This window comes from Corvus kubaryi, unplaced genomic scaffold, assembly GCF_017639235.1.
Source record: "Corvus kubaryi isolate FWS band 111438036 unplaced genomic scaffold, C.kubaryi_AGA036_p1.0 split1-37296, whole genome shotgun sequence".
In the NCBI taxonomy this organism is placed as follows: domain Eukaryota; kingdom Metazoa; phylum Chordata; class Aves; order Passeriformes; family Corvidae; genus Corvus; species Corvus kubaryi.
Window position 1 is genome coordinate 9,956,337 of NW_024582075.1, and position 13,263 is coordinate 9,969,599.

The 13,263-nt window shown below is 36.7% G+C and overlaps 1 protein-coding gene across 3 annotated transcripts in view; it reads left to right on the forward strand.

Moving 5' to 3' along the window:
- The window catches only part of TMEM161B (transmembrane protein 161B), a 181,099-nt gene that overhangs the window by 39,458 nt on the left and 128,378 nt on the right, over positions 1-13,263 (forward strand). For all 3 annotated transcript variants that reach the window (XM_042053981.1, XM_042053979.1, XM_042053980.1), the window contains one exon: positions 12,743-12,844. The gene's annotated coding sequence lies outside the window, so the exon portion shown is untranslated. The remainder of the gene's footprint in view (positions 1-12,742; positions 12,845-13,263) is intronic.

The window sequence follows — 13,263 nt, forward strand, 5'->3', positions numbered from 1 at the left end:
CAATCCAGGATATCAACTCCAATTCTTTTTGCTACCAGATACCTAATTCCCACAGAATTAATGGAAATTACATGTGGGACAACAGTGATTAAAAATTCTTTAGGATTGTGATTAAAGGTTTTGTATGAAAAAAAGCCAAACAAAAAAAAAAATCCTTAGAGAAGCTGCATTTTTATACAGAACGTAAACCAAGGTGGTCCTTCAGTTCTAGAAACTGAAGATATCTTAAATTTGATGATTTTATAGGACATCAATAATTGTACAATATTAGGGCTGCAGTGTTTTAAACCTCAAAAAATATGATTGAAAAAAGGCTTCCTTAAGTTACTTTCAAGGTATTCTTTCTTTAATATGGCTACTTATTAGATCAAACATTCTACTAGAGTTTAAAAATGAAGATTTCTTTTTATCTGTAAGCGTGTTGTAAAGGCATAAAGCCCCTTGTTCTGTAAAATCTGATGTAAGCTCTGCATTTGTAGTCCTTTTCTGCAAAATTTAATCCACTCTTTTTGAGACAGAGGGAGACTCCTACAAGTCTTCTGCATGTATTTTCTTTCACCATTCTGGTTTCTTTTCTGTCTGATTTTCATATAGCTTTTTTCTTTATCTCTTCCAATATGTATAATTTTTTTCTTCCCATGTCTCAGTGAAGTTCTTCTGCCTCTTTCTTCCATAGACCCTTTGACTTTCCTACCCTTATCATTCAAGTATGGTGGATAATCTTTCTCTTAAGTCAGTGAAGTATCTCGATGTCTAGACTGCTTGTGCTGTGAGGTTATATGCTTATCTGTCACACCAGCCAGCTTTTCCAAATTGGTTTAGTACCTTAAATAAACAAACTGGCATAAATAAGAGAAATTCCTGCTCTTTTTTTATGTGAATGGTAAAACCTGTATATTGCTGGAATCATTATTTAGAGATTTTTACCCATTATGATAAGGAACACAGGACCAAAATTAGAGTGCATTTTATGTGCACTTAACCATCATAGAAGCAGTAAAAGGCAAGGGAAATTTACAACACTGCATAGTATAAAACATGTCAAGATCATCTCGATGTGTGCATATGCATACTGAGACTACAGAACATGGAGATTTTAAAGATGGACTAAATCATTTTGGCTCTATTCAGTCCAGTTTCAATAAAAAGATATGTATACCTAAGTTTTATTAATCAAGTCTGCTTATGTACATATATACACATTAATAGGACATTATTGCCATCTCAGGGCTGGGTTTAGGGTGTCATTTATTGCTCTTGCTTAATTAGACATAAATTACGAAGTCATGTCTCAGAATAAACTGGTCTCATTTTAAGACCTGGGAGGCATTATTCTTGTTACTATATGTTTCCCATTCATTAAGAATTTTTTTTTTTTAAATTTGGGTCATCTGCTTTATATGCTAAATAAAAATAAAATGAAAATGAATGAAAGTGTCTGCTGAGGATTTCAGACCTCTGACACAACAAACAGTCAAGTACAAAGTGTCCATAACCAGAAAACACAGTCATTAGATAACTAAATCCTTTTCTAGCAATCCCAAGGTCCTGCTCAGACTTTGTGTCACACCAATGGTTTGCTGAGATGCTAAGATATTTTATTTTCTACTTTTTTTTCCCCTTTCAAAGAATAGGGGAAAAAAAGTTAAAAGTCCTTAAAATTTAAAAGAACGATAATAAACAAAAAAATCTGTTAACCTTGTATTACCTACACTCATATTACCCTTCCTTGACCAAAACACTTAATTCCATTTTTTTTAGAATGTTGAGAAACAGTGTTTGGTCAGTGTCAAAAGGCTCAAGAAGAGTTTCTGAAATGCATTTATTCACAAAGGCCAAGTCAGCCTCAGTATCAACCAAAAACCTTTTAGGTTGCTATGTAATTTTTCTCTAAGGGAAGATGTTCCTCTGAAGCACTACCACTCATAGATGGAGAGAGACAAAAAATGTTGCACTAGAATATATAATTTACCATCTTTCAACTGCTCTGGCTCAGTTTTTGGCCTTTAGTTTTGCTATGTGCATAGGGATTGAGCATTTATTTAAAAAAAACCCATGCATTTTATAGACTTAGTTCTATATTTTGAAATAAAAATATCAGATTCCAACAATAAAGGAATGCAGAAACATATAGAGGTTATTATTGTAGAGTTGTACTGGGATCATGAACAATATCTTCAATGAAGATAACAGCAATAAGAAAATCACTGTGTTAGAAACAAACGTAGTCTGGACCTCTATTTTAAGTGATTGTATCTCCAACTCCTACGGCACTATGTAGTATATAAACATATGATCAATGAGGGGAAAAAAAAAATGCATGCAAAATCAAATACAGCAAATCAGTCGGGTGTTGAAATGTTATCTGCAAACTTCTAAGTAAGAGAAGGTGTTGAAAATGGAATGCAGTGACTATGGAAAAAATCTAAACTTGTCCCATTAAATACAGATTTTCAGTTACAGTTTTCAGAAGCATACAAAGAACAGTGTTACACTGGGAAGGCAGCTGCACCCACTTTCAGGGAAGACCCGTGAAAATTTCTTTGTGGTATTTTTTGAAATACATATGTAAGCAACATTACAAAAGGGCAGAGTAGGATGAATACTACATATGGTGTGCCATTGTGAAGGTTTCTGGCTGTAACAGCAATCAGGCTCTTGCACTGTTTGCAATTTTTAGCCTTTAGTATTGATCATAACACTTCTCCGCTCATACCCTTGTCACTTTATGAGCAGGCATGGGACCAAATGAGTTTTACTTGACTTTTCTTACAGTATTCTCAGGTAGAGAATTATCAAAATAAAAACTTGACACTGAAGAACAGGGTGATAATGGTTCTGTGTAACTACTTCTTTGCTCCTACAATAATACAAGGTTTTAATTTTGGAAGATGGAGGGAAGAGCCAACCTTCTTTTCATAGATCAGAACAGTGACAGTGATGAAATGCAGCACAGCAGTGTTCCTTTTTGCACATTTTACTTTTCTGCTTGAGGATTCTGGTTGCAAACCTGCAGATCCAGGACAATAATTTAATTACTGGACTTTATGCCAAGATTTGTTTCTTCATGTTGTATCACAGGATTGACTATTTTAATATTATTAGCACAATAATATTTTAAAAATATTTTTTCATAGTATTCTGTGAGAAACTAATCATCAAAATTGCACAGAAAGTACTCAAGATGAAAAAAATTATACAAAGATGAATAGAAAAAGTTTTATTAGGGCTTTTTCTTCACAGTAGTTTTCTATAAAACAGTACTATGCACAGATAGTGCAGTGGATTATTCTCAGGCATTTGACTGTACTTTCATGCAAGTGCTTTATATTCTAATTCAATCCTTGTGTTGCATAGCGTGCAGTATTATCTTGCTTTCTTGTTATGTTACCTGTATTATTTCATGAAATTTCATGCTTCTTTTTTCATGAAACTAGGAGTTCTCAAGACAGATATATAGTTTGTTCTGAACGACATCTGCATTAACACATATTTGCAAAAGTACCAGTATTAGAATTTTTGGCACTTCCACTTCTGTCAAGGTAGCAAAGACTTACCTACCTGCATTTTCACAGGTCACACAAACATTGATGGAATAAGGTGTTTTCCTAAAATAGTGTTTGTGATTTCTTAATGCTGCTCTATTGCTTTGTCACTTTCATTTCCACAGATATGAAGCATGGTGAAGACCTAATAGATTACCTAATGCTTTTATATGCCACTGGAGGATTTAAAGTATTTTGTCTTGCAAAGAACAGAAGTCCACTACTTCCCCTGGGAAAATTTTCACCAGTATTATAGAATTCATTTTGTTCATCTTACATTTGTTTTTTCTTAATTTCATTCAGATACTTCTATTTAATACTTGTGTTGTGTTCTCTTTAATGAAAATAATCTGAAAAACAGACTGTATCATTTTTCCAGATACATTCCCAAACATTTGGGAACTAATTCTGAAGTCATTACTAATGTACAGTGATGAAAATTTAGTCTCCAAATACAATTCTGCAAGATGCTGGGCTGCCTCTGCATCCTTTTTGGAGCAGTTCCCATTTTGCCCGGTGAGCTCTGGACGCAGGAGGCTGCGGGGACCAGCCTCCGGAATCCGGGAGACCAGAGGTCTGGCTCGTGGGTCCTTCCACAGGACCGTGGCAATAGAGGCAGGTGGTGGAAGAAGGAGGCAGGCTCAATTGCGGATGAAATCCGGAAGGTTTATTGTGTCTCCGAACAGGGTACCTCGCCCCCCGGGGGTGTCCAGCAATGAGCAACCCTGAACGCGCCTGCCAGGGGTTTTATGGGGGGGTGGCGACAGGGGAGGGATGACAACGGCATCGAATCAGGGAAGGAGAAGGACCGGTCTGTGGGATGAGGGACACACAAGGGAACCTATCTTGGGAAAGGAAGGGAGGGATCCTCCCCCCAAGACCAATCACTCGACGCCCCTGCCAGAACTTTCTAGAAGCTTGGGAGGGGTGCCGGGGCGATTGGCAGGGGTCTGGGAGGGGACAAATAGAGAAAGCAGGGTTATGAACACGAAACCAGGAGGGTATAAACTGGGATGGTACAGTAATACGAAACCCAAAGGGGAGACCCGGACTGAACCAAACAAGACACACTCCCACACTGGGCATACCCTGCAAAGTTTTGCATGTCTCTCAAATTCATCACCTTGTGGTTGAATTCAATGCTCTTCTGCCTTTGTATTAAGACTTCCTGATAACATTGTCCTACCTTACTTGACCTAGACATTTGACCTTCTTCTGCCCTCTCTTTTCTACTAATGATGTTACCCGTGGTGCCCTGGCCTCCTACTCCCCTCCTGATTTCTGTCATTTTGTCTCCTCCCCTTCATTCATATCCTCAGCAGACTGAATTAGGAAACATCCACCTTCTTCTTAGCAGGACTCCTGGCTGAATTCCAGGTTTTGCCATCAAAATTAAAGCAAGGTGTGTGTGATACTTTTGAATGTTTGTTAATATATTTATTTTGCAAGTTATAAATATTGAAATAATCAACCATAAGGCAAAGCTGCTTTTGCTAAATAACGGAGGTTATTTACTTTTTGCCATGATGTTTGCATCACTGCTCTCATTTGATTCTGTTTTCAAACTTGTGATGAGATTGTAGTAAAAGTAAACTTCTCTGGGAAAAAAAGGTGTTTGCTTTGGAAGTACAATGCCTAAGAAAAATAAAAGAAAAGTTTAAAAAAGTTTAAGAAGGTTAAAAATGCTTAAAAAGTTACAATTTTTAATGTCAAAAATTTAATGCTTAAAAAATTAAATGTTTCAAGGAATTTTAATGCCTAACAAAGGTAAAAAGGCAAAGAGAAATTATGCATTCTTAGTAGTAAAACAGTAATAGTGGTAGTACTTTGATCCTGAAATTCCAATAGAGAAAAAATTCTGCAATTTTCTATAGGCTTCATGCTTCAATATCAAATGTACCCTGGGCTTCAAGTAAATTAAGAAATAGAAACAAATTAGAGGAAGACTTAATTTTTGGGCAGAACACAAAATTTATTTTGAGTGGAGGAAGCAGTATTCCCCTGTATTTGCAAATCCTTCTGAGTTGTAAAAATATGTGCAAGAAGTTATTTAGGATGCTGAAATGACAGAAGTATTTTCAATCAGTGTGGGCAAGGCTTTGAACTAAATCTTCAAATTAACAGTCATTTGCTCAAGTGTTTTGGATGCCTTTTTTAAGCTCTGTCAAAGCTGTTTGTTTGATAAGTGTGTATCTATAGGTCTGTTGAAAGCATCCTCAGAGTTCCTAGGCTGATGTGCATATTGAATCTGAATGTAGCCACATGTGCTGTAAAGGATTATTTGTGGAAGGTAAGGCAGAAAAACTATTAATGGTACGTTGAGTTGTCCTGTGTTGAATGACAGTGAAAATTCAGTCAAGAGCCATTTCAATTTGATTTATAAGACAAAAAATAGCCCAACTCTTTCCCATGTTCTTTCTGATCTTGCATGGAAACTAATCTGGGAAGACCATCTTTTGTTAGTTTTAGCCTAGATCTGTTGCTGTCTTTTATTATCTTCTGCTACTCCTTTGGGAACAAGAAGACATTTAATTGTTTCACTGATATCTAAATTTTCTTCTGCTATTTGCCTCAGGCCTATCCTGTATTTCTATGGACAGAAGCCCACACATCCTTATGGCTCACCTAACATGTGAGCACCATCTTTAAATTATCATCACTTAAGAGTTTGGCAGAGAAGTCCTGTGTTCTTAGAGGAGTCTTCTGTTCTTATTTGTTCTACAGTTGTTATTTGTACACCAGAATTCTCCTGTGCCCTTACACTATGAAATAAATGTGAAAAAAATATACAATTCTGTATTTTATTTGAAATGAAACCAAAGTGTCCTTTAAAATATTTAATTATTTTAAAAATCTTTTGATTTGACATTTTTGCCAAATCTGCTCACTAATAAATCAGTCCCCAACAAAATTATGATTACTTGAAAGTGAGCTTGGTAAAATTGTGCAACTTCATGTCTTTATTACTTATCTTTCTCTTTTGTTTGAGCTACAGAAAATTTATGTTAGATCTTTCCCCTATGAACTCAGTTTTAGGTGCAATGATATCCTTCTGTATGGAATAGAGAAACTCTCTTGCTGTCATTCTTAGCTATCTTAATGTATTTCTACAAAATCTTAATTGAGAAAGTGAAATTTTATTCCTTCATTTATTGACACTATTGATTTGCAAAGTGAGAATCATAGCCACAAAGAGAGAAAATCCCTTATGCACACTTACAGTCACATCTACCAACTGCCAGATAACAATCATATATTCTGATTTTCTTCATACGCATTCTTGGTTGTGTTTCTTCACCCACTGATCCTACTACTCAGCTACATCCAATCACTGCTTTCTTGTGGGATTGGGTCTATCCAGAATTCAGACCCTTCACACAGGATTTCATTGTTTAACACTGAAAATCTGCTCTGCTCCAGACTGTCACATTCCACCTCAGAAAGAGCCAGTCTTTCACTTTTTCAGATTAAACATTGATTGGTTTTTTGTTTGAGTCCAGAGAACAGATCAGAATAGGGGCTGATTTGTCAGCTGAGGAATCCTGTGAACAATTGCAAAGTTCGTGCCTACATTTGCAATAGACCCTCTGCTGGGAAAATTTGACTTAAAATGTATTCCCATGAAACTAAAATTTGAATTTTAAGCTTAGAATTCATGAAGTACCAGATGAATAGGAAAAACTCTGAGTATTATGTGTATTCTTACGTGATGGTGACTTTCATACAATTCATTATTATGTTTGGAGTTTTTTAACCAAGTAGGTGCTAGGACTTGGATTTTGTTCTGAACAAAGACATTTGTTCTGAACAATTTCTGGCAAAGTTGCGCAACTGACTGCTTATTTGAATGTCTAATTTAATGCCCACTTATGCAGAACTATGCCAACTACTGATGCATAAAAACTGCTACTGGTACCACCTATCTCTTATCTTAGTCACTGACGTGGCCCAGCTTTACTTAGTTTGTGAAATATGAGCACTCCGCTTGACTGCAGAGAAGTACACATCCTTGTATCACTGAACAGCACTTTTCCCAGCCTAATGCTTACAACATTTTATTCTGGTTTCCTTGGTACAATCTGTGCTTTTACAGGATCATCTGAGTATATTATAAACTTTTCCCATAGAGCTTTTTGTTTTACTGTTATTTGCAACTTTGCAGTATTGTGTTACTGATGTCATGCAGTAGCAAACACACTACTGATGAGAATATTGGTATCTTTCACTCTACATAGAAAAGATACAGTACTTCTCAAGCCTGGGATTTAATGACATTCTGTGGGAAACCAAAGATAGCAGAGCTTGGGTTTGGGATTTTTTTTCACCCTGCCAAATTGCATGGAAAACCTTACTTCAGATTTTTTGTCCAATGTTTTCCATTTTTCCAGAAATGATAACCACTTATTCTTGCTGCTGAAATAAATGGAAAAACACAGAGCTTGTAGAAAACAGATTTTCAAGTATTAATATATTAATGCTTGTTTTTTTCCTTGTAGTAATTATCTATGCTTCATGTAATTTTGTTGTTTATATTACTGTAGAAATTATAGCAAAAAATAAAGTCAGATCAGTCATCTTACTAGGAGTTGAGACTTTTTTCTTCTGTTTTCAGAGTAAGCAGGCAAGTGCAGCTGCAGAAAATGGCACAGCTGCTTGAGGGGATTACTTGCAAGAGTATTTGCAGTGCCATCTTGAAAAAACATTTTGGAAAGTTGGGACGAAAAAGTGTTTTGACACAGAATCTGGGAGGAAGAACAAAAATATTTAAAATGATAGTCAGCATTGATAACTCAATGAAATTGCTGGAAGGGGTTGTTTTGCTTGCAAAAGTCTACTACTTCTGGGCCAGGAAGCCATTTCATCACACAGATGCTGCTGACAGCACACTATGATAGTGGTGGTGAAATAATTGCTGCACCTGTGAGCATCACCTGGAAATGGTGAGCTCAGGAGAGTGCCTGGCATCACATCTGGGGAGAAGGGGGGGTGGTATCATTGCTAAGCTTGTGAAGGGAGGTGGGTGGTACTGCTGCACAAAAGGAGAGCAAACCAAGGATGCACCAAGCCATGGAGTGCAAGGGGGACTGTTTTGAGCAGCAGTGATGGAAGAAGATGTGTGGTCTCCTGGGTAACAGGGCTTACTGGGAGCTGGGCTGTTGCAGGGTGGTAGAGATGTGAGCAGGAGAAGGGGTACTCAGCGAGGGCTTGAGGCTGCTGTTAGAGCAAGAACAAACTCTGAAGGAGGCTCAGCGTCAGCTGCAGCAGTGTGCTGACATACACAAGGATGCTGAAGAGGCCTTTGCCCGGGGGATGGAAATATGAGTCATGTAACTCTCTCCTGAACTTGCTGGTAATGGAGAGACCATTGTTAAGCAGCCCGGAAAGGGCACTTTTAGTGTCTCCACTGAAATGGGAAAGTTGTTTCCTTTGGACTGGAAAATATGACATTTATTTATTTATTAATCAGTCTTAAAAATTACAAGGTAGAATTTCCAATAGTTGCAGCTCTAGCTTATTTATAATTTCTATCTTGCTGGGATCTATAATGTGGCACTTGCAGCTAAAATTGTTAATGAAAGCAAGCCTTTTTGTGAGACCTTAATCAAGTTCTAAAAATTGTTCTCCTATTTAGTCAAGGAGTTTTATAAACACTTAGTTTATAAAGCCCATCAATCTGTGGGAAAATGCTGACTTGACCACACTGTGTTTTCAGAATTTTGAAGTTGTAACAAGAATTTAACTTTTCAAGAAATTTATTTTCATACTCGATGGAAAAATCTTTAGAAACTTAATTTTCTTCACTCGGTTCATAGCAGGAGAATCACATATGCATATTATAAAAAGTTAGCAATCCCTTAAATGCTGTCAGTAAGTGAAATAAGTCTTTTTGTGTGTCTCCTTTACATGAGAGAGAAATTATAGTGGTTTGCAACCTAGCATATACCAAATTAACGTGCATGTCTATATGAACATGTATACATATAAACATTACACTCCTGTATATAAACAGGGTATTAAAAGTTATAAAAAGGGTAGATTTGACACTTCTTAACCTTATATATCTGTTGATCTACTGAATGGACCCAATTTCCTTCTCTCTCTTTCTCTCCCCCTGCCACCTCCACCACCCCACCTTTTTGTTTTTGGCAGAGAGAATGAACCAAAATTATCCCTGTTGTCTTAGCTGTATGGCATAATTCATCAGACTAAAGACTAGGAATAGGATCTTGTGAATTAGTAAAAAAAAAATAAAAGGAAGAAACCCAGAACAGCAATAACTTTGAAACAAAATTCAATTCTGTTCCTTCTTGTCCATCAAAAATATGTCACTGTCTGTTTTGCAAATGTTTATGCATGCAAGAATACCCTATAGGGTCTTTAGATGGCCCACATGCATAATATTAAATGTAGATATTTTAGCATTGAGATCTTGCTTGTTAAATTCCTCGTAGAAGGTCTTTTGTTCACATAGAAAATGTGCTTCACTATAGACAGCCCTTACTCAAGTGTAACCCTATTGTATCTCAGGCTATACTCCAATGAGATAGTAACTTATTTTCAGTAGTAGGATACTGGAGCAGGTTTGTGAGGACTGCAGTCAGAAAGTGCTCTTTGTAGAATGACAGACTGGTAGAAATTATTTAAGGATAAACACAACAAAGTAAAAGAATACTGCATTAGTGATTTAACCTGTATTTCTTTTTTTCAACAAGTGAGTTAGTTTGAGATAACTGTTGAATGGTCCTTTTTTTTTCCAGCATAAAGTCTTTTGATACTATTTGAAATGACATTACTAGGAAATGAAGTAAAATGGAGTGGACAGGTTTTTTATGAGTTTGTTTAATGGGTTACTATGAAAGCAGAGTTGAACTGCTTTGCGTTTTAATTTCTTTCAAAGGTCTCTGTCCTGGAAACACCTTGTTTCCAACAGTGGCAGGCTTCTGTGTTCTCATACTGAATCCGGGGGGTTCTGCACAGATTCACTTCCCTGCCACTGTGCTAATGTTTGCTGGCTCAGAACCGAATGCACATGCTTAACTCCACATGCATTAGTCATACCAATGAACTCAAATGGGGGAGGTGACCTTATGAAACAGCTACATCAGGGATGTACAATACGTTATTCTTAAGACTGTTCTGCAAACACATCTCGCATTGCAGCCTGACACAACCTGAAAGACAGCTAATGGGTAAGAACCTCTAATTTAATATAAAGGCAAATTAATAGGGTGAAGGATTAGCAGCTCCTAACTATGTAATGCAGCCTTTGGATGTGATTCACTTTTTAAGGGAAAAAGGAAAAAAGCCAGCAACTAGTATGTTTCTAACATGATTAGCAAAGAACTTCTGAGAAATGTTTTCTACAAAAATGTGCTGCTGTATTTTATGTCATTACATACTTTTAAAATGCAAAATGAATTCACTTCACAGAATGACAGTATCTGGAGGATATAGATAGTGGATGTCCTTGGCTATAGTATGTTTACTTATCTTTGAAACTTGAAAAAAGGTATTTTACATAGCTTCATTGAATATCTTGAGTTTTTGAATGGCACTGCCTTGAAGTTATAAATTATGTCTTTCCATCTCTCTTTTCTTTAGGCAGTCTGAACTTTGTTACAACTTCAGAATGGCAGTTGTGCTAACCACAGGCATAAAATAATTCAGCACTCCTTCTATCAGAAGTGTATTTTTACCAAGACACGCAAAGCGCGGAATTTGTATGTTAAGGCAATATTCATATGCAATATTAATGTTCTGATAATTTTACCTAATGAATGCTGGAAAATATGTGCTCTCTCACATCACTCAGGTTAATGCACACTCTAAAAATAATATTTCTTAACTCCAAATTTCCTTGTATATTTGCATCTCTGTATTATGCTTTCCAATGCTCAACACCCGGCCACAGCATGCAGCTAACATTTCAGTAGCCTGCTTCCTTCTTTTTTCTACCTGAGGTGCTTTGGAGTATGTCTTGACATACTCCAAAAGCAATTCTGCTTTATGTGTGTGGGATGCACGCAGCTGAATTTAGAAAGGAGTGTTGGTGCCATCAGATGGACTTGCTGCTGGAAGTTGTGTTCCTATGCTCCTGAATCAAAGTCTCTATTTTTCCCAGTTCTGCTGGGGCTGCTTGCAAAATTGCTGATATATTTGGCCTAGTGCTAAAGACAGATAAGTCTTATGTAGATCTTTAGCTTAACTCTCACTAAGAAAAGTACCTAAATATTGTGCCAGTGGCATGATCTGCTCTGTCATGGCTAGCAGAAGATGCAAGTCAGCCATCAAGCCATATGTGATGCTTTATTGTGAGGAAGTAGTGAGACAGATATCGGTCTGAAACAGTCTGCAACCTATCATCTGGGCCATGGAAATGACAAGGAAAGCCAAGCTCAAGCTGGATTTGAGGCAAAATGGGACAGCTTCAGTGCAGTCCAGATTGTTAGTATCTGTGCACTTGTAAAAGAGTTTATTCAGTCTTTTTGGTAAAGATACAAATAGTTTGGAACTTCAGGTGGTAAAATGGTACCAAGCTATGTACTAAAAAACCCAAAAAACCACTAAGTTAAACAGATGCTTCTCACTCTCGCAAAACTATCTTATGTATTGCTCATGCCCTAAGCTGATACTTTTGTCTAGCAAATATTATCCTAAAAGAGATTTATTGCATGAACCTCCACTAGTAGCAATACCTATCATGCAATGCCTTAAAAGAGTATATCTGCTTTGAGTAAAAATCCTCAGAGTCTCCTTGGCAAACAGTAAGTTACACTTTTATTCCCTTTTCACAGCAATAGAGATATACACAGAGGTAGAGTTTATTTATAGGTCAAGTACAAGATATTATCAGAACTAGGGTTAAAACTAGGGGAGTTTCAAGAGCTTTTCATTTTCTTAAGGACTGCATATTTCTATTTCATTTGTCCTTTTACTCTAATACAAATGAATTTATTAAGATAGGAATCTCAAAAAGCCAAATATCTGAAACATTATTGTGTAAGTTTTTGTGTGTCATGCTACCTGTAAAATTAGTGATTCATCCTTTGGTAGAGGTGCACTCATCTGCATCAGTGTATTGCACATAGAATCAAAGAAGGGAGGTTTTGTCATTTAAGGTTTGATTTCAAATTAAAATAATGAGTATGCTTCATAGCAAACATTTTTCTAATGTTCTTAATAATTGTATGTTTCAGAGCATGGCTAGAGTCCTGTCTTCCTGATGAGAATGGCTGAGATGTCTGTTTGAAATTATTCCTGGAATTAGACCAGCATGAGGTGTCCTCTACCAAACTGAGGTAATACTGCTGAAAGGCAAGAAATCTGAAGTGATATATGTCCAACTGTCTGTGCATTGACAATGTCAACTGTGGAAGAAGTTCCATATGCCAAGGGCCAAAGGAAAGAGTCAGAATGGGTAAACCTGTGGATATCAATCTCTTCTGAGGGATATTTTGTTGGTGGAGCCAAAAGCTTTTCTAGGTAATTTCTAGGAGCAGGTTTTATTAACAATTACAGTCCAGACTTATGCCATAATGAAGCACCTTTTTGAAGGTTAACCAACTAGTTATCTACCTAACAATACTCAGCATAATAGCAAATACAGGAGTGGTGTCACTTTTAGTTAGTTTGTAGAGCCCTTAAAACCTCAGAGACTCCACTACGAGAAAATCAGACAATTTAAAATGATAGTGTGGGTAGTAATATTATGTGGCAT